The sequence below is a fragment of the Monodelphis domestica genome, chromosome 1 (assembly GCF_027887165.1).
Source record: "Monodelphis domestica isolate mMonDom1 chromosome 1, mMonDom1.pri, whole genome shotgun sequence".
Lineage (NCBI taxonomy): Eukaryota > Metazoa > Chordata > Mammalia > Didelphimorphia > Didelphidae > Monodelphis > Monodelphis domestica.
This window is the reverse complement of record NC_077227.1, coordinates 327,581,788-327,603,386: the sequence shown is the minus strand read 5'-3', so window position 1 is coordinate 327,603,386 and position 21,599 is coordinate 327,581,788. Positions and strand designations below refer to the sequence as shown.

The 21,599-nt window shown below is 38.2% G+C and overlaps 1 long non-coding RNA gene across 1 annotated transcript; it reads right to left on the bottom strand.

Annotated features, from left to right (window-relative positions):
- Nucleotides 1-16,324: 16,324 nt before the first annotated feature.
- Nucleotides 16,325-19,144, bottom strand: LOC103097864 (uncharacterized). The gene is made up of 3 exons (XR_457666.3): nucleotides 18,809-19,144; nucleotides 18,411-18,561; nucleotides 16,325-16,471 (listed from the first exon to the last, which is right to left on the bottom strand). It is a non-coding gene; the product is annotated as an uncharacterized LOC103097864 (long non-coding RNA).
- Nucleotides 19,145-21,599: the final 2,455 nt, after the last annotated feature.

Sequence of the window (21,599 nt, the reverse complement as noted above, 5' to 3'; positions counted from 1 at the left end):
TCTGTCTTGGAAATAGACTTGACCACGAAGGTCATCTAGTCCACCTTTTTTCTCAATGCAGGAATCTCCTTCACAGGGTCGGGGACATTTTCCAGTCTCTGCTTCAAAATCTCCACCAACGGGGAGCTCACTACCTTGAAACAGGCACTGGAGAGCTCTAGATTTTAGGAAATTCTTCTCTATACTTTCGTCTATCAGTGAAACCATGATTTCATCAAAGTAAATATTTCTCCTAGCAGCACAGGTCACAACTTATCTCTAGCATCTCATCCATTCTCATTTATCTTGCCCTTGTCCTCATCTATATCCTCCAGAGAGAATCCACTCAAAATGATAGAGGTCTTCCATAAAGCCTTTTCAACTGTTGCAGATATCAATAGAGTTCTCAGACTGACTGTCTTTGGCACCCCTCCCCTGTAGTTTCTTTATACTGAGTCAAAATGTATCCTTCATAGTAAAAAAGCCAAGACTATTCCTTCAGCCTGTCACAATGGAAGAAGAATTGGGCTTGGAGTAATGAAGTGAGTATCTTAGAACTGGCTTGGAAGCCATTGGCAAGCTACTTAGCTTCCCTGAAACCTCAGTTTCCCCAAACCTCAAGGGGATGTTATAAAAAACGCACTTTTGCAAACTATGAAAAAATAGAATCGTAAGGACCTCATGTGTAATAGTAGATCAATAAGCATTATTAAGTTCCCACTCTGTGCCAAGAATGATATAAGAACTGGCTAAATAAAGACAAAAACAAAATTACTCCCAGGACCTTACAGTTTAATAGGGAGAGATTTACATATAAAGGTACATACAGCATATGGGCAAAATAAGTACAAGGGACTTTTGAGAGGGAGTGAACAGGTTAAAGGGATCAGGAAAGGTTTCTTATAGGTGTTGCTTGAGCTGAATCTTGAAGGAAACCAAGGATGACCATTCTAATCACCCATAAGCTCTACAAAGCTGGGTTCCATCTGCTTTCTACTTTTTAGTTTTGAGAGTTTTCTTTTGGCTTCATTCATAAAGCAAGACTGAAACAATCAGAGGGTCAGAAGACATCAAAGGGTTAGTTATCACAAAGCAACAAAGTCAGAAGACATTCCCGGGTCCAAAAATGTGGGCTAGCCACATGGGAACACTGGGATCCAAAGGAAAAAACAGGCACACATGGTCAAAGGTCAGGCAGAAGTCCAAGGTACATGGTATACAGATGGATCTGAGTTCACATAAATGGCACGTTTCCCAATTTAACTAACTTGGAGCAAAGATAGTGATTCCTTTTCTTTGAGCCCTAATATTTAAGGCTAGCTCCATGAACCCTTAATATTTGGCAAGAGTCACTGTTCAATTAGTTTTGCACATTGGAACCAGATGATTTTGCATCAGGGAAGACAAGATATGCTGATACTTATTGAAATATTGATGCTTTCCCCATTTATATATCATTTAATTATATATATTTGAAATTATCAAGCATTTTTCTTCCTCCCACATGCTTCCCACCACCAAGATTAACATTTTTGTTTTAAATGCAAAACTTTTGTAACAAAGAATGACAGTGAAACAAAATGAACTCCAAATTGATCCTATCCAAAAAAGAAAAAGGTTTATCTCCTTCTGCATTAGCCCATCATCCCTCTGCCCTGAAGCTGGCAAAATTCTTCAAAATCAGTCTTCCAGAAAAATGATTGATTATTTTTTATTTAAGTTCTTAAGCCTTTTAGAATTTGTGTGTGTGTATGTTTGAGTATATGACTTTATATATTTATATATACACACACATACACATATGTAGGCATAACTTGCTTTATTGCACTTTTATGAACTTCCACTTTTTTGTGTTTCATGGATATTGTGGGTTTGTTGTTGTTGTTTTTTTTAACAAATTTAAGGTTTGTGACAACCCTGGATCAAGCAAGTTGATAGCTAATAGGCTCATTACACCATTTTTATGTGCCCCCAACACACCTCTAGGTCACATTTTGGTAATTCTCATAAATTTCAAGCTTTTTCATTATTATTATATCGTTATGGTGCTCGGTGATCAGTGAGTTTTGTGGTTACTATTATATTCTTTTGGGGTTCCACAATGAATTTAATTGGTAAATATTGTGTGTCCTGACTGCTCCACTGGCCTTCCCATCTCCCTGCCCTTTTCTCTGAGACACAACAAAATTGAAATTAGGCTATTTAATAACCTTACAATGAATGGCCTTTGAATATTCAAGTGAATGGAAGAGTTAATCAATGCGTCAAAGTGCATTATGGTCTTATTTTAAGAAATTGCTACAGGCGCTCCAAAATACAGCAACCACCCCCTGATCAGTCAGCAGTCATCAACATTAAAGCAACACCCTCCACCAGCAAAAAGATTACAACTAAGAGTAACTGGGTAGCTCAGTGGATTGAGAGCCAAGCCTAGAGATGGGAGGTCCTGGGTTAAAATCTAGCCTCAGAAGCTTCCCAGCTGTGTGACCCTGGGCAAGTCACTTGACCCTCATTGTCTAGCCCTTACCACTCTTCTGCCTTGGAACCAATACACAGTATTGACTCCAAGATGGAAGGTAAGGGTTTAAATTTTAAAAAAAGATACAACTGATCAAAGGGTCAGATAATGGTTAACATTTTTTGTCAATAAAGTATTTTTAATTGTTATGTGCATTTATATTTTTAGACATAATACTATTGTACACTTATAATATAGTATATAAACATAACTTTTATATGTGCTGAGAAATAAAAAAATTCATGACTCACTTTATTGCAATATTTACTTTATTGCAGTGGTCTGGAATCAAATACAAAATTTCTCCAAGCTAGGCCTGGATATGCTGATGGATGTATATGGATATGGATATATTTCTCTCTACATAACACGCTCTCTACCTTTAAGACCCCAAATGCAATTTCTCTGCCACCATTAAGTAGCCTTTATTCCAAAGAGAATAGAGATGAAGCAACAGTAAATTCAGATCCAACGAAGAAAGAATGCTAAACTTGGCAGGGAACAAGCATTTATTAAGCATCTACTATATGCGGAGGACTGTATAATATTATCTCATTTGATTCTCACAATTCTGGGAGGTAGGTGCAATTTTTATCCTCACTTTTCAGCTGAGGAAACAGACAAAGGTTAAGTGACTTTCCAGGGTCATACAGCTGTTACGTGTCTGATGCTGAATTTGAACTCAGGTATTCCTGAAAAAAAAAATAGTTTAAAAGGGGAGAAGGAAGGGAATGGACAGAGGAAAGGGGGGAAAGGGGAAGGGAGAAGGGGCAGGGAAGAGGAGAGAAGGAGGAGAGGAGAAAGAGGGAAGGGAAGAGGAAGAGAAGGGAAGGAAGGAAAGGGGAAAGAAGAAGAGAAAGGAGGATAGGAGAGGAGACAAGAAGGAGGGGAGAGAAGAGACAGGAGAGGGGAGGGTAGAGGAGAGAAGAGAAAAGGAGAAAAGAGGCTTATTGAAACATGTTTTTAAATACACAGAAGAGAAACAAAGGATGGCAAAAAAGAATTGCACACAGGACAGCTTTGAAAGTAACATGTTGGATTTATTATATACTTTGAAAGAAAAGAAAACTATATATAATAGACATTTGTATTTTCATGTGCAACCCTCTCTTTCCCTTCTACTATATATATGGAAGTGCTCATTTTAGTTGATGCTTGTTAAGTTCAGAATTTAAAAAAAAAAACAATTTTAAAAAAAGAAAGAAAACAGCCCACAAAGACAATACACTTAAAACCAGGACAAAGGCTGTTACAGTGCCTTGCTTCCCAGCTGCTCATTTGCATATGACCAACAGGAGAATGTTGAAGTTAATAACTGGGGAACCCTGAGCTCCAGAACTCTTTTGTTATTATTGTATACCTAGCCTGGTTATGACTTCGCCAAGGGAGATGGGGATTAGATAGGAAAAGACAGGCTTGGAATATTCGTGGAGGGTGAAGAAATTCCTTGCACCCATGCAAGGGCACCTGCTCTGCACCTTACAGGCTTCCTGGGTTATTGAGAGTTTCCTTACGCATTGAGAGGTTAACTGACTTGCCCAGTCACACACGCAATCTGGATCCGAAGTTGGACTTGATTCTAGGCTTTCCTGGCTTTGTGGGAGCTCTCTATCTACCATGCCATTCTGGCAGAACATTTTGGTCAGTCGACATAGGCAAGACTAAAGTCTTTTTCTGCTATGATCCCACATCTTGGACTCGAGATGGAATTGATGGAAAGGGCTAATTGAGGAGGGAATGGTTAAGCAATTTAGGGTACATGCATGCTATGCAATATTACGATGCCATCAGAAATCATGTATCAAAAATGCAGACCATCAGAGGAAGATTCACATAAATCAATTCTTCTGGCTTGACTGAAGCCAGTTCCCTAGGAGTTTATGGTCATTATTAGAACAAAATGAGCCACTTATTGACTATTCATCAGTTTAAAAAAAAAAGATTTATTTAAACTAAAGAAAATAAAGGATATTCAGTAAAGATATGCATCAAGCTCCAAACAAAATTCCTCTGCCTCAGATTATCCTTTGCTGTTCTCTAGCTAAGCATCAGACAGCACCCAGATCTCATAACTACTCATTCCCTGCTTCCATCATCTCTCAAGGATGGTTTAATTACATTTATTTAAAAAAAAAAAACAATTTCTCTCTTAGAATTGTGTAATTAGGGGGCAGCTGGGTAGCTCAGTGGATTGAGAGTCAGGCCTAGAGACTGGAAAGTCCAGGGTTCAAATCTAGTGTCAGATACTTCCTAGCTATGTGACAAACCACTTAAGCCCTATTGCCTAGCCCTTACTACTCTTCTACCTTGGAACCAATACACAGAATTGATTTTAAGATGGAAGGCAAGGATTTTAAAAATGAAAAAGAAGAAACAAGAAAAACAGATAGCCTGGCTTCATATTTGATCTCACACACTTAATAGGTACATGACCCTAGGCAAGTCACTTAACCTCAATTGTCTGACCTTTACCACTCTTTTGCCTTTAGACCAATACTTAGTGTCAATTCCAAGAGAGAAGTTAAGGGTCATAAAAAAAAAAAACCTGAATAAATGTTGTATAATTTTAATTTAATGACTGAGCTCATCACCAAAGAAGAAATGCTTAAATGTATATCTCCCCTTCCTTGCCAAGATAAAAGAGTTCTAGCAACATAGAAAATTACTTATACTTTCAAAAAGAGTTGATGTATTCATAAATTTTGCTGAACTGCTTTTTTTGTTTGTTTTCTCTTTCTTCTTTTTTTTTCTTCTCTTTCTTCTTTATTGTTATAAGAGATGACTGTCTAGTCCAGCGGTTCTCAACCTCTCAATTTGTAGCAATGAGAATACATAATTCATATCAGGTATTTACATGCCGAATCATAACTGTAGCAAAATTACAGTTTTGAAGTAGCCACCAAAATACTTTTTTGGTTTGGGGTCACCACAACATGAGGAACTGTATTGCAGGGTCACAGCATTAGAAAGGTTGAGAAGTGGTCTAGATGGAGGAAGAGGAACGGTTCTATTTGGAAATAAAGGTGGTATAAAAACAAAAGACATCAATAAAATATAACAATAATTACAATTATAAACATAAATAATAAATTGGGGGTCTGGATTTAAATATAATTTTCACAGTCACTTCCAAATCTGATAATTTAGGATTCTATGATTCTAAAGTGTCTTCTAGATCCATTCCTTAAGATCTCAGCCCATCCAAGTCCATGGAATTTACAGGTAATCAGTTGTTACCTGGTCTATTCTTACAAGGTCGAAGAATGTGCCAGAGCCTAGATGAAACTGCCAGTGTTTGTGGATAGACGGTGGGTCCCTTCTGTGGAGTTACCCCTCCTCTTCTTATATAAGCTTATCAGTTGAGATCTTCTCTCAGGCAGTTGCTTATCATCTGGTCTAGTCAGGGAGTGTGTATTAGTAACTTGTAGCTAGTGAGGCAATTTGGGTGTTGCCTGCCCGGCTATACAACCTCTGGCTAAAACAAGGTGTTGCCCTGATAAACAGCCTCACTAGCCCAGTGTCTGTGTGAAACAAAGAGAAACCAACCTAGAACAGGTCTGTGCAAACATCCCCAATGGTGCCATCTGTTTGTAAGGCAGTGCCCTGCCGGCTCAGAGATACAATCGGGTCCCAGAATGCTCCCAGTATCTCCAGAGCTGGGACCAAGTCCACCACCTTAGGCTGCTGCATCTGAAGACTCCTCAGCTAGGCTGAAAGCTGGGTCAGTGGGTACTCCAAGCAGGCAGGAGTGCCCTGTGAGTCAGGGAGCCTGGGAAGGGACTGGTTCCCATCCTGGCTGCCTTAAGAAAATCAGAGTCTCAGCTGGACCTAGTTTTCTTCATCTGTCATGTTAAAAGCTTGGATTAGATGATTAATAATGTCTCTTCCTACTCTGACTTGCATGATCCTTGATCCAGTAGATTATAAACTCCTTGAAGGTAGAGACTATTTTTTGCCACTTTTTTGTATTTTTAATGGTTAACAGCGCCTGATATGTAGCAGGTTCTTTTTTTTTAATGCTTTTTTTAAATTTATTTTTAATTGAAAAATTTTATTTAGTTAATTGAGACTATTTTCCCAGGGTTACATGATTCATGTTCTTTTCCTCCCCTCCTTCCTCCCACCCCAGTCGCCAACGAGCAATTCCACTGGGTTTTATATGTGTCATTGATCAAGATCTATTTCCATATTATTTATATTTTGTAGCAGGTTATTTTAGGAGGAAACTAGGTGGCTTTGGGGTTTGTGTTGAGCCTAGAGTCAGGAAGAACTGAGTTCAAATCCAGCCTTAGTCGCTTACTGGCTGTGAGACTCTGAGCAAGTTACTTTAACATCTATTTGTCTTAATCTACTAAAAAAAAGAAATAGTGAATGACTCTAATATCCATATGTGTGTGTGTGTGTTTTCTAAATAGGTCTAGGGAAGAACAAATATCTTTAAGACACAACACATGCACACAAACATATACATTTGGTGGGATGGGGCAGGGGGCAGAGAGACAGGGCACAGTTAGGGGACTCAGAGGATAGCATATCAGGCCTGGAATCTTCTCATCTTCATGAGCTGAAATCTGGCCTCAGACACTTACTAGCCATGGAACCCTGGGCAAGTCACGTAACCCTGTTGGCCTCAGTTCCTCATCTATAAAATGAGCTGGATAGGGAAATGGCAAATCACTCTAGTATCTTTGCTAAGAAAACCCTAAATGGGACACAAAGAGTCAGACATGACTGAAACGACTGAACAACAATAATAAATATTTGTTGACCAATTCATCCTACTCAACAGACTTAACATATTCTTGAACCTACAATTGACCTAATACAATGGCAAATCATATAATCACCCATGAATAGACATGGGCAAATAAGATGGACAAATGACACGTAAACTTTGCAGGCTATTTTTATAGAACATTTTTCACAATCTTGAGATAAAACTGTAAGCTCCTTAAGAACAGGGATTGTCTTTTGCCTCTTTTTGAATCCCCAGCACTTAGCAGGGTGCCTGACACATAGTAGGCACTTAATTTAAATGTTTATCAATTGACTAAGATATATAAGTCTTATATTATGAATTAATCAATTAAAGCTTTGTCATATGCCAAGCACTGGGAATATAAATAGAAATGTAAAACAGTCCCTCCTCTAGAGAATCTCATGTTCTAATGGAGGAAGAGAATATATAGGGAAAGTGCCAGCTGTAGGTCAGATCGAAAGGTATCATGGACCTTAGGGCACAGAAACAAAGTAGATATTGATGCCTCTTCTTTAATGATTTTCCACTGATAAAATCATCTATTTCTGACATTGAAGCATTTGACAATGCCAAGGGCTTTGGTGACAAGAATCCCCTCTTCTGGATTTTGAGTAATTGAGAAAGAGTGGCCAGGCTACATATCCAAAGGATTGCTTCCCAGGAAGATGGCTTTGGGCAGGAGGATGGAAACATGTCCATTCCCAATACTTTTGGGTTCAGAGTCCTAGGCTATCTCCATTAAATTCTAAGGAGAAATGGTAATCAAGATGATGGTGTTGAGTTGACTTACATGGCACATGTTGCCTGGGAGTATTGGTGGGTTACTTCCCCAATAATGGCTGTGAGAACTAGACTAGTAAGATCATTGGTTTCAGGAAGGGGAGAGACTGTGGTACTGCCAGCCCCCTGGCTCCTGTGCTCATCCCCCTGTTGGTGAGAGTTGGTTGGTCCTCATGGATTGAGTCAAATCCATTTATCCCAAAATTTACCCTAAACAAAACAAAAACAGTAATCTTTCCTATCCCATCCACAGAGGGTAGCCTAATATGACCAAAACCATACACATCCTAGAAGTGGCCAATAGGTTTATTGAGCAGGTACAAAGAACCATTAATTTTTTTTTCTAATTTGAAAAACTTTATTTATGGTTACATGATTTTTTCCCTCCTCTACTCCCAGGCCCCCTCCCATAGTCAACAAGCAGTTCCACTGGGTTTTACATGTGTCATTGATCAAGACCTATTTCCCTATTATTAATATTTGCACTGGGGTGATTGTTTAGAGTCTACATCCCCAATCATAGCCCCATCAAGCCATGTGATCAAGCAGTTGTTTTTCTTTTCTGTTTCTGCTCCCACAGTTCTTCCTCTGAATTTGATAGCATTCTTTCTCATAAGTCTCTCAGAATCGTCCGGGGTCATTGCATTGCTGTTAGTAGAGAAGTCCGTTACATTTGATTTTTTTAAACCCACAAGCATATGACTTCCAAAACAAAGCAGTTAAAGTATAGACAAGACATGTAAACATCTCTGGGGGTTCTTCTTTGCTATCCTCCAAGGCTCTCCCTTTTCTATCTCACTTCCCTAAACAATAATCAGAATAGAGAGGTATTTTCTTAATACCCAGCTTGATTTGCATCATGTGCTCATTCTTTCTTCTAAATTCATTCTTTCCCTATTCCAGTCAGGGAATGTGTAGTAGAGTGGAAAACTCAAGAGTTTGCAAGTCAGAGGACTTGGATTCAAATCCTACCTCTGGTGCACTTAATGCATGACTAAGACAAATCACATCCTCTCCAGGCTTCATACAAGTTGGGTAGGCATGGATGGATTGTGATCTGTATGCTTGAAGGGAATATTGGAATTGAAGCAATTACAGATCCATTGAAATGTTGTCATATTAACATCAAAAATTTAAATAAACCAGATAATGTAGGTAAAAATGTTTTGAAATCTATAAAAGTTTTAAAGGAACTTGTGACAAATCTCAGTGGTTACTAGATCCCCAAGTATCCCCAAACCATCCCTTTCATAATAATACATTCTGAAATTTTATGAAGAAACCAAGCAAGACTTACTAATATTTAGATGAGCTATCCTTATTCCCTTTATTTACAATAAGGATAGTGATTGTTCATCTCCTGTCCTGCACCATGCCTCTCAATCAGGTTTTTCAGAGATCATCGTATATTAGCAATCACATCCTTAACTTTTTTTTTTTTTTCAGTATCCTGGGATAGTGTTTGTCTGATATCTGTGACATTACTGAGGAGAGCTAGGTTGTTTCTTACCATATCCTCAGTTATCTTGGGTTTCAATTCCCTGGTAAATAGTTTTGTCCTATTCTTAGTTAAAGATTATTCTCTTTCATGGAAAAAGCAAAAGAAAAATAAAATTTGAATTATATTCCATCTTGACATCATCTACTATGGCCATCCCATCTACCATGTGCATTTATCCTATGTCTTCATTAGTCACCTTCTTGACCCCTAAGCAAAAGGCAATTTTTTTCTCTTGGTATTTATGACCCACATATGCCCTTTCTAAGTCTGGGCACCTCTAAGATTCTTTGGGCAACTAGGTGACATAGTGGACAGAGGAAGCAGAGTTGAAGTCAGGAAGGCCTAAATTCAAATCCAGCCTCAAACACTTACTGGATCCTTGACAAGTCATGGCAAAATACTCCAGTATCTTTGTCAAGAAAACCCCAAAAGGTGTTACAAACAATTAAACAAACAAACTACTCTTAGAGAATATGATTCATATTAATCCTCAATTGACAGACTTTGCTTCATTTTTCTCTACACATCTTTTAAATCTGAGTTGGCTGATGAGTTTCCTTAATCAACAAGTTAACAAATACTTATTAAGCACTCACTATATGCCAGACACTGTGTTAGACTCTTGGAATGCAAAAAAAAAAAAGCAAAGAATACAGTCCCTGATCTCAAGGAACTCGCATTCAAATTAGAAAGATAATATGTGAACAACTGAACATAAAAAATACACAGAATAAATAAGAAGTAATCTCAGAGGAAATATCGTTAGGGACAGCTAGGTGGCTGCCTTGGAACTAATATTTTCTATTGATTCTAAATCAGGCAGGGTAAAAGCTTAAAAAAAAAAAAGATACTATAAGGAGGCTGTATTTGAACCAATATCTTTAGATAGCTTTCCCCCTTTCTTCCTCATTGGAATTATTTCTGAGTGCACTTTTACCTTCTCATCCCTCTTGGACTGAATTCCTATCTAGGTTTTTAGACCATGAAATTTCCCCTACCTTTTCTCTGAACTCTACAAAATATGCTCTCCTAAAATCTTAGACTCAAATGGGATTATGATCAACTTTTCCTTCCACATCAGGATGGAAAACAAAGATATTTACATCTTCAGGACAGAATGGTCTCTCTCACAAAGTTCTTGCCATTCCTTCTTTGACCATCATCTGCTTGCTACTCTACAGTCAGAATCAAAAGAGCAGCAATCCTTGCTGCTGCTTCTACCCTTTAAAGAATGAAATTTTGATAAAAGTAATTCAAGAATTCATCAGCTTCCTTGCCTTAGCAGGTTATTTAAAAGGACTTTTGTCACAAAGGAACCCATTGTAACACTCAAAATTTTGTCATTCAAATTATTACTAGATTTCAGAAGGAAATAGAATGGACCATTTTTCACAACTGATTGAGACACTCCAAATCTGACCATGGAATATTGATCTGTTTCATTTGTAGTAGTTTAAAATGACTGATTCCTCTCAATGTGAAAAAAAAATCATTTGTCTGCTGAAGGTCTCAGTTCTAACTTTACATGTGAAGTTTATCAAGATGTAGTCATTTGTGTACCTCCAGAGAGATAGAAATGAGACCTTTGTAACAAAACCATGAGAAATGGCAATATTAGGGTGGCTTTGAAACATTTTTTATTATATAAGCTTTAGTATTACCAAAAAAATCATTTTTATTGCTTCAAGAATACTCTTAAGTCCCAGAAAAGGTTAACATAATACTTATTAACCTTGAAGACAGTGTATTTTGCCAACTTTTAAATCCCACCTAGAACATTGGACAGTCTGCACTGACCAGAAGGGAATCTAAGCTATTTTCATCTCTTAGCTTCTCAGAACAATACAAGCATGATGCACCGGGTCATGGGGAAAATGCCATCTGCAAGAGTTTCTTGGACACTGAACAGAGTTTACAAAACAATAATCTGATGAGTTAAATGTAAATGAATCTGAAACAGACGGTATAAATGTCCCATAAAGCACATGTGATTTGGAAATTAACAGGGGGCAGTGCTTTTCCAAACCATGCTTTAGGTTTTGCCAAACCTCAGACATTTGAAAAATGTTCAAATATAGTGGGGACTCTGAAATGCTGCTAAGTCTACTACATAGAGATCTTCCTAAATATTCAGCACCTTTTAGAAAGAAGCCTTGAGATAAAAAGATCCTGCCTCACTGACTCCATGGGATTTGTTTTTTTAATCATAATGACAACTTATATTTAAAGTTAAGGAGCATTTAACATACAACATCACTTTTTTTAAGCCCTTACCTTCTGATGTAGTATCAGTTCTAAGACCAAAGATCAATAAAGGCTAGACAACTGGGATTAAATGACTTCATGCCCAGGGTCACACAGGTATGAAGTATCTGAGGTCCAAATTTGAACCCAGGTCCTCCCAGTTCCAGGCCTGAAAATGTATCCACTGTGCTACCTTGATGCTACTACATCATCTCTTTTAATCCTACCAATAGCTTTTATGATGCATATAATACAGATAGTACTGAATAAAAAGTCAATATCTGAGTTAAGAAGTCTAGGAATCAAGGCGTATCTCTGACATATTAGCCATATGACCCTAGGTAAGTTATTCATCTTATTAAGACCCTTGGGTAACTACTACTATAATTTTCAGAGCACTTGCTGATTCAAATGATATGGGGAGTCTTCTCACCATAAGTTACCTGAACATATATTTTCAAAGGTTTAGACCATCCCCACAATTCTCCTCCAAAATTACAGATCAAGAAAATTAGAGTCAAGGAGTTAATGTGACTTGCCCAATGTACTTAGCTGTTTAATGGCAAATCCAAGACCTAAATCTAAATCCAGTGCTTTTTTCCCTGGAATTAAGCTATTTCCAAATCAAGTGATGAAAGAACTAGATTTTAAATAACTGTGTAGCATAATTCACACACACACTCCAATTCAAAAATTAGTGTCTTGATTTTACATCCTACCCTTGACACTTACTAGCTATGTTACCAAATCTTTCTTAGTCTCATTTTTCTTCATGTGTAAAATGGAGATAATGTTGTTCATCCTTCATTTTAGAAGAGGATCAATGCAACATGATGTGATGCTTGACCTGTGAATGAATTGGATTTGAGTCTGAATTGCACAAGGTCATCAGCCTCACTCTCTCTTCCTGAGTCATTGAAGTCCAGTGGCAGAACAAGAGTCAAGTCAACTGGCCATGACCTGGGATGAAGTGGATGACTTGGGCATCCACTTCAGAACTCCACAGTGCCTGCTTTAGCCACCTTCATGGCTGGTGGAACAAATTATTCCCATCTGCCCATTATTCTTGCAGAAGTCTTCACATGTTTGGGATAGACATTTCCCTAACTCATCAATGAGTTTGAGGTCTGTCAGTTGTCCTTAATCTGGTTTAGCCTGTCTGCTAAGATGGTTTTACCAGGATGTATGTAGATTGTGCCACATGCTACAATTTCTTGGAGCCACAGGTGAGAATTGAATGAAAGGTAGACACCAAAAATAGATAAGCAGCTCTGCAAAAGACTCAGGAAGCCCTCATAATGGAGGTTCTAATCCTCCCTAAACATCCCATATGCCTAAAGTTAGAATAATAACATGGGTTGTTGTGAAAATCAAATGAGATAATCAATATAAATGCTTTGCAAATTTGGGGGGCAATATAACCTCATCAACAGCATCAGCAGAAATGTTTTCACTTTTCTTTTTGCTGTTTTTCAGATAGAAATGTTCTGAGGCAAGTTATATTCTTTTGGTTCTTTTGTATTTAATGTTTGAATGAGTATTATGCTGTTGAATATAATCATTACTTTTTGCAATTGAATAAAATCTTTAAGGTTTACAGTCATCTTTTGTAGGCTTACTGAAAGTGTTTTCAAGATACCTCCAATGGCAGAAAGGAAGATGAGGATGATACATATTTTAATCTGTTGCCATATAATTTTTGTTTTGTTTGGGGGGTTATTTTTAAGCCCTTGGTTTCTGTTTTAGAATGAATACTTAATACTAATTCCAGGGCAGAAGAGTAAAGGCTAGGGATTAAGTGATTTGCTCAGGGTCACAGAACTAGAAAGTACCTGAGGCCAAATTTGAACCCAGGATCTCCCAGCTCTGGGCCTGGAGCTCTGTCTGCTGAGCCACCTAGCTGCCCCTGTCATATACTTTTCATTTTTTTTTCCTTTAAGGTTCTGTATTTTGAAAACTTTTCATTCCTTGTCAAGGCAGTATGATATGGTGGATGGTCTTTGAAGTCAAGATGACCTTGGTCCAAATATATATCAGCTATATACCAGAGATATAGCACTGGGCAAGTCACTTAACCTCTCTGTGGTTTAGGAACTTTCTAAGACTATAAGTAGAAAAAGTTATCTACCTGTATTTTTAGAGGGAATTTCCTCACCTGAGAGTTCCCTATAGCAAAGAAATGATAGGCCTAGTCCCCATGACATCATTGCAAGTAATTTTTTGATTGTAAGTATTCAAATGGCAAAATCTATTACAATTATTTTTAAGGTTTTATGAGTCAATGTTATGCCCTGGCAATTATGGGAAATAATTTTGACTGTGATAATGTCCTAGTTCCAGTATAATTTATTTGTTGAATTTCCAAGGATATTTTGAATTTAATTTTGAGGGTTTCTTTTTATTTCTGGTGAATGGATTTGTCATCTCAGTTTATGGAGAATAAAAGGCTTCTGGCATATAATTCTGGCAACTCAATCTTGCCTTTCTATGTTTTTGGTGTGCTAAATTTTTGCAATCTACAGTGTTGTGGGCTGGTTTGATTTTTTGGGTTTTGGTGGTATTGTTGGGATATTTTTAAGCATGGTTTCTACAATTTCCTTATGAATATGTTTATGCTTATAATAATGATTATCCATCTTGTTCTCATTGTCTTTAATTGAGGTCAGATAGAAAAGGTCCTGGGACAAATCAAAAACGTCCTAGTTTTATTTTATATTTTATGTTCTTCAGGCTACTGGACAAGTGAATTGCATAAGTACATTTTGTAATTGAATAAATGTATTAGATCATAAGCTCATCTTCTGTAGGCTAATTCAAATACTGGTATGACCAAAGCTCACTTTGTCAGTATAGCAAAATTCCTGCCAGGTTTTCACAGCAGGCTCTGGGCACTGGAAGTCTTTACTGGATATCACCCTAGCTGGCATTCCCCTACTTTACTGTTGTTCCCCCATGACTCTCACAGAAAAAAAAAAAAGATAGATTAGACTTTGAAAGGACTATTTTTATTGTCGTTGTTCTTATTAGTATGGTTTTAAACATGCAACCTTATGTAGCTGGTATGGAAGATATTGGAATGGGGATGAAAGAGAAGAAGACTTATTAGGAAAATAGAGGTTAATCTAGTAGACAAGATGAGGCAAAGATGAACTGATAAGAAAGTCATAACAGGTAAAATGAAGATACTTGGGGTCCTTTTTGTATTAGTGAAGAAATTGGTTTTTTACCACTTTCCCCAAACTACCATATCCCCTGCTCTATTGATGCCTATGATCCTGTTTATAGCCTAATAATCTACTTTTGCTTCTTGTGTTGCTTCCTATATCTTCTATTTGACCTTTACTTTTCTACTGTGGAGCATTGGAAAAAAAATGCATTTGAGGTTATCACATCTGACTGGTGAATGGATAAATGAATTGACTATATCTAGATGACTGTGAGAATAAACTCACATCATATCCCATCATCTACCAGATTATCAGAATGTATTTAGCCATCTACTTTGTTGCTGGTCCATATTAAAAAGAATGTAACAACAAAAGGCCTTAATTCTATGCTCATAATCCTTGTGATTTTTCAGATTAATCTCCCTTCCCTGATGACCACTTCCATATATGTGTAATATAAACTTATTAAAATGTAAGTTCCCTGAGAGCAAGGACTTTCACTTTTGCATGGGTATCCCTATCTCTTAGCACAATGCTGATATGTGGTATGTACTTATTAAAACATTTTAGTTGACTAAGTCAGAAAACTGATTCTCAGATTTACTATTTAATAACTGTATCCTAGCATAAGTCACTTTCCTCATCTGTAAAATGGCCAGATTAGATTTAAGACAAAGGAAGATTCCTTCCACTTCTAGATTCTTTGATCTTATGACTAGTGCAGTGGCAAGAGCACTGGTCTGCAGGTTCTGTTTCTAATTCCTGCGCTCTCTCTGTCTTCCTCCTATGCTTCATCTTGGACTAGGGGGTGATCCTAAATTCTCAAAGGCTTTGTTTGTCAAACACGGGCTCTGACAGATCTTAACAAACTGGAAAAGTTTTCCAGTACAGGCACTGGACTATGGGTATATTTTCTAAAGACGAACTGCAGGTCATGGAAGATTGGAGGAGGGAGAGAATTCTAGGCATGGAGGACAACCATTGAAATGTGTGGAGTACAAGGAGGGAATGTTTTCTGTCAGAACAATATGTGTAGAATGGTTGAGATTTATGCTAGCAGAGGAAAAGTACCCACTGGTAAAATTATGGTTTCTTTCTTCTTTTTCTTTTATTATATTTGTGCCACTGATTCCATTTAAGGAAATGTCCAATTCTATTCAATATCATCTCCCACGAGTAAAAACTAAAATCTTTCCTGTAGGTGCCCCTACCTCCCTCCATCCACCTACCTGCTCTCAGTCTGGATGGTTCAAAGATTTATAGTATAATTAGCCTTATATGGTGCATTTAATACTCTCAACATTTTCTCTTTTGCCTGACATTACACAAAAGCAAAGAAAAAAATTACAACTTTCATTATAAAACTTTATGTACCAGATAAAATAATATCCTTGTGAAAGAATGTAATGGGTATTTAAGGATTAGCATCTATACACTCAGTACTTTGATGGAAGGGCATAGGTGAATGACTGCTTTCTTCTCACTTCCTCTGTTGACACTCTGAGTCTACCCCATGGAAGAAACTGGAAAGGAAAGAGATTGAGGTCACATTACCTTTCCTATGTTCACCAGTTTACTTTAGTCATCCTAAAGAAAGTCTTAGAAAATACTCAATTATTTCTTCCTAAGCACATATAAATTATATCATCAAGAAGGAAAGGAGGAAGGAAGGAAGGAAGGAAGGAAGGAAGGAAGGAAGGAAGGAAGGAAGGAAGGAAGGAAGGAAGGAAGGAAGGAAGGAAGGAAGGAAGGAAGGAAGGATGGAAGGATGGAAGGATGGAAGGAAGGAAGGATGGAAGGAAGGAAAGAAGGAAGGACAGAAGGAAGAGAGAGATGGAGAGAGAGGGAGAGAGGGAGAGAGAGAAAGAGAGAGAGGGAGGAAGGGAGGGAGGGAGGGAGGGTGGAAGGAAGGAAGGATGGAAGGAAGGAAGGACGGAAGGAAGGAAGGACGGAAGGAAGAGAGAGATGGAGAGAGAGGGAGAGAGAGAGAGAGAGGGAGGAAGGGAGGGAGGGAGGGAGGGTGGAAGGAAGGAAGGAAGAAAGAAAGAAAGAAAGAAAGAAAGAAAGAAAGAAAGAAAGAAAGAAAGAAAGAAAGAAAGAAAGAAAGAAAGAAAGAAAGAGAGAGAGAGAGAGAAAGAAAGAGAGAAAGAGAGAAAGAAAGAAGAAAGAGAGAGGGAGAGAGGGAGGGAGGGAGAGAAGGAGAGAGGGAGGAAGGAAGGAAGGAAGGAAGGAAGGAAGGAAGGAAGGAAGGAAGGAAGGAAGGAAGGAAGGAAGGAAGGAAGGAAGGAAGGAAGGAAGGAAAAAGAAAGAAAAAATATGGGGATGCAAATAGATAAGTGAAAAAAAAATCCCCTCTCTTAAGAGTTCATATTCTAGAAGGGAAAGACAACACAGTTGCAAATCAAATAGAAAGGTCTTATGATCCCTAGGGTGCAGCAGCAAAATAGATGTTAATGCATCTTTTTTTAATGTCATTTCCAACATTAAAAATCCTATTTGCTTCTGATACTAAAACCATTTGATAGTACCAAGGCCTTTGGGGGCAAAAACTCTTTATTTTGGCTCTTAAGGGGCTATGGAACCCCTGCAGATGCAGTCATCAGTCTGCATTTCTACAGAATTTGTTTCTTGGGATAAAGGGTAGTAAAGAAATTGGAAACCATACCAGATGAGGATCAGTGTAAGAAGGTAGGGTTGTTTATTCTGAAAAAAAAAGTGAAAACTAACATAAAAGTGATAGATATGTTCAAATAATTGAATAATTTCCATGTAGAAAAAGGATGACAATCTATTAAACCCAAGAGTACAAAATTAGGAATGTTTTAAAGAAATTATAAGTATATTGATATCAATTAAATATAACAAAAGGCTTTCTGGAAATCAGAACTAGAAATCCAGAACTGGAATGTGCAATCCTATAAGAGGAATCCAGGCAGATAGAGGCTATGTGACTGCTGACTAATGATGTTGTGGAGCAATTTCTTAGGTCAGGATGGTTTAGACTATGTGGCCTTGAATGGTCCTTTCCAGGCCTGAGATTCTTTCATTCAAGAGAGTAGCTGAAACCCAGAGAAAATGTGCAAACCCTACTCTAAACCTAGAATACAGACTTGATAACATCCCTTCCCAGCATGGAAAGGAAGAGTAACAAGTATATGTTAGGATACAAAAAAAGCCCCATTGAGTAAAATACACATTCCATCTAAGCCACTATTCAGAGTCAAAGCAGAAAGTTCAGGAAAAAGAATATTTGTGGGAAAGACAAGAACTGCTAAACCAGATGATCAGAGATGACATACATGGATGCAATCATAGTCCACTACAAAAGTCTTCTGATGTTTTTTTCTGATGCTTTATCAGAACATTTAGGAAACTTTCACTTGCTCCTACTTTCTCTACATTGTATCTTCCTCTATCTTGCCTCACATAGCCAAGCTATTAGAAAAAACTTTCTACACTTACTTTCTCTACCTTTTCACCTGCCACTCACTTCTCAAACCTCTTCAATCTGCTCTCTGAAAGCAGTCCTCACCCATGGAAATTTCTCTCTTGTCTATGTTGTTGTAGTTACATGGCTCAATGGATAAAGCACTGGCCCTAGAGTCAGGAAGACCTAAGTTCAAATACAACCTCAGATGCTTATTGGCTATATGACCATGGGCAAGTCATTTAACTTTTGTTTGCCCAAACCCCCTGGAGAAGGAAATGGCAAACCACCCTAGTATCTTTGCCCGGAAAAACCTGAGGAAAATATGTTCTATGACAATGATGGTGAACCTATGGCATGGGTGCCAAAGATGGCATGCAGAGCTCTCTCTGTGGGCATCCAGCCACCCTCCACCCCTCCCCAAATTCATTACTAGAAAGGCAGATGGACATGGGCAGAGCTGGTCCCCTCTCCATCTCCATCCTGCTTGATGACGTTTTTTCACATCCCCTGCCCCTCTGCCTAGCAATACAATGGGAGTAAGGTGGGTGGCTCACAGATGGAGGGGAACAGAGAAATCAGGTTACTCTCCTCTCTAATCTTGCTTAGGATATTCCTCACTTCCCTCACCCCTCTGCCCTGCAGCCCAGTGAGAAAGCTCCCTCCCTCCCCTGTGGGGGATTAGGGTGGTAAGTGATAGGGCAGGGCATGCCCAGCACTCAGGGGTGTGGAGGAATGTGGCACTCTGTCTCTAAGAGGTTTACCATCACTGTTCTATGAAGTCACAAAGAGCTAGACAGAATTGAAGAAAAATAAAAAGCATGACTAATGTAACTACCTTACTCTTCCCCAAGGTTTTGTGACATTTCCATCATGTTTCTCTCCACATGATTTCTCATTCTTCCTACATTCCTTCACAGCCCGCTTCAGAGGCATCTCATCCATGCTGCATCCTCTTTTGTTTTGTTTTGTTTTTTCTGGACACTTAGTCTCTTCTTGCTATCTCCTTTCTCTCTGTCTCTTTCTGTATGTCTTTCTCCATCTCTCTTTCTGTCTCTCTCTGTCTCTGTGTCTGTGTCTATCTGTCTCTTCTCTCTGCCTCTGTCTCTGTCTCTTTCTGTCATCTCATCATCCTCCAAGAGAACCAACTATCATTTCTAAGGGGATGACCTTCAAATCTATGCATGCAACCAAAGTACAGATCTGGCCATGTCACTACCCTATTCAAAGAGCTTCAGTGGCTCTCTATTGCCTCTATAATCAAATATAAATGTCTTTGACTTTTAAAGCCCTTCATAATCTGACTTCAACCTCTCTTCCTAGGTTGATTCTACTTTACTACTTTCTTTGAATTCTAAAGTTCAGTCAAAATATCCTATTTACTGGTTGGAGTAAATATATTTCACATTCTATTCCTGTCTTCCTTCAGCCTGCAACCCCCACCCCAGAATCACTATGTAAATGAGGTGCCACAAGGATTCTCCCCTTTCTCTTTTTATTTTTCTTGTTTCTTCATTCCTTCCTTCCTTTCTTTTTCTTTCTTTCTCATTTGATAGTCACAAATAATGAATTTTAAAGGAGCAAATAAGATGAGTCTGTGATTCAGTCTCTTTATCAGCTTCAAATTCTTCTCTAATCATGTAAAAAAGGGAACAATGAAATTGGATGATCAAGCATGCTAGCCCTAGAAGCTTCAAAGGAATGGGCCTTGAAGGAGTAGAAGTTAGAGATTCCAGAAGAAATGCAGGCTCTAGGGTGTTTTGAGGAAGAGAACCCTAAGGGGTGAGGGAGTGTAGATATCTCCTCTTTTCACATTTTTATGCCACTGTAGCTATTGGGCCAGTTAGAGACACTCTTTCTATCATTCAACAAAGGTACACATTCCAAACAGATGTCGATATTGAGAGACAATCTTCTGCTGGAGGAAATACCTTTAAAGGAGGGAGGCCTCTGGCAAACAAATGTAATGAGCTTCATGAAGGGAGAAAGGAAATCAAGGTCTTGCAGTATCAAAGTTTTGAGGTGCTTTTCCCACACATGTACCTCACTACTGGACCCTCTGAGGCCATTCTACTCATGAATGCTATCTGTGAGGGAGAGTGCACCCAAGATCCATGGGGGAAATATTTATAACTATTATTCTTTTTATATATTTTATTTTCACAATTATATGATAGAACAGTTTTCAACAAATATTTTTCAAAATTGAATGATCCAAATTGTCTCCCTCCCTATCCTCCTACACCCCCACTCCCCATAGATGGTAAACAATTTGATCTGTTTTATACATGTATTACTATGCAAGACATACTTCCATATTGGTCATTGTTGTTAAGAGAATACTCATATAAAACTAAGACTTTAAAATAAAAACACAAATAAACTAAAGTGAAAAAATGCATGCTCCAATCTGCATTCCAACTCCAAAAGTTCTTTCTCTGGAGGTAGGTAGTCAGAAGTCCTTCAGAATTGTTCTGAATTGCTGTGAATGGCTGGCTATCTTTCATGGTTGATCATCTTAAAATATTGCTATGTAACTATTATTCTTGTTATGCCTTAGTTTGCTAAGAACGAAATGAGTCTACTGGTTGATTTTTTGGGAAGGGGGGGAGGTGGTAAGGGGCAGGATGGTGATAGAATTGGTCTCCCAGGCTAGAAATACAGTGACAACTCAGTGGTCCAACCCTTGAATGGCACAGACCTGAATCTGTTCACCCTTCTCTGGCATGTACCACCATGCCTAAAATTCCTGATTGTTAATGAGAAGCACACTGATGAGGGTTCATGGACCAGAGTATTAGGAGTGTAGAACTGTACGGTTATCCTTAGAACCTAAGGTAGCAGCTGCTCTTTGGGAAACCAACCTGGAAATGTGAATGCAAATTGGGTAAATAGCCTAGAGGGGATGTTACATTTAATCTCCTATTCCTACCTATACCCCCCCCCCAATATCATCAAGGAGGGGAAAATTCAGCCTTTATAACTCCCTTCCAATAAGTGTATATCAATACATAGATGAAAAATCATAATTTTCTTTTTTTTATGGAAGTAACCACAGAGATAATTTTGTTCAATGTCTTCTGGTTATCACTATGAAACAAAACAAAACAAAAAGACATGTGTAAACCAAATGTGCTCACCAATGTCAGAGGCAATGTCCAAATAGAAGAGAGATTTTCTATAGATGATAGAGTTCTCCAGATGTTCCTTTGGTAGATGACATT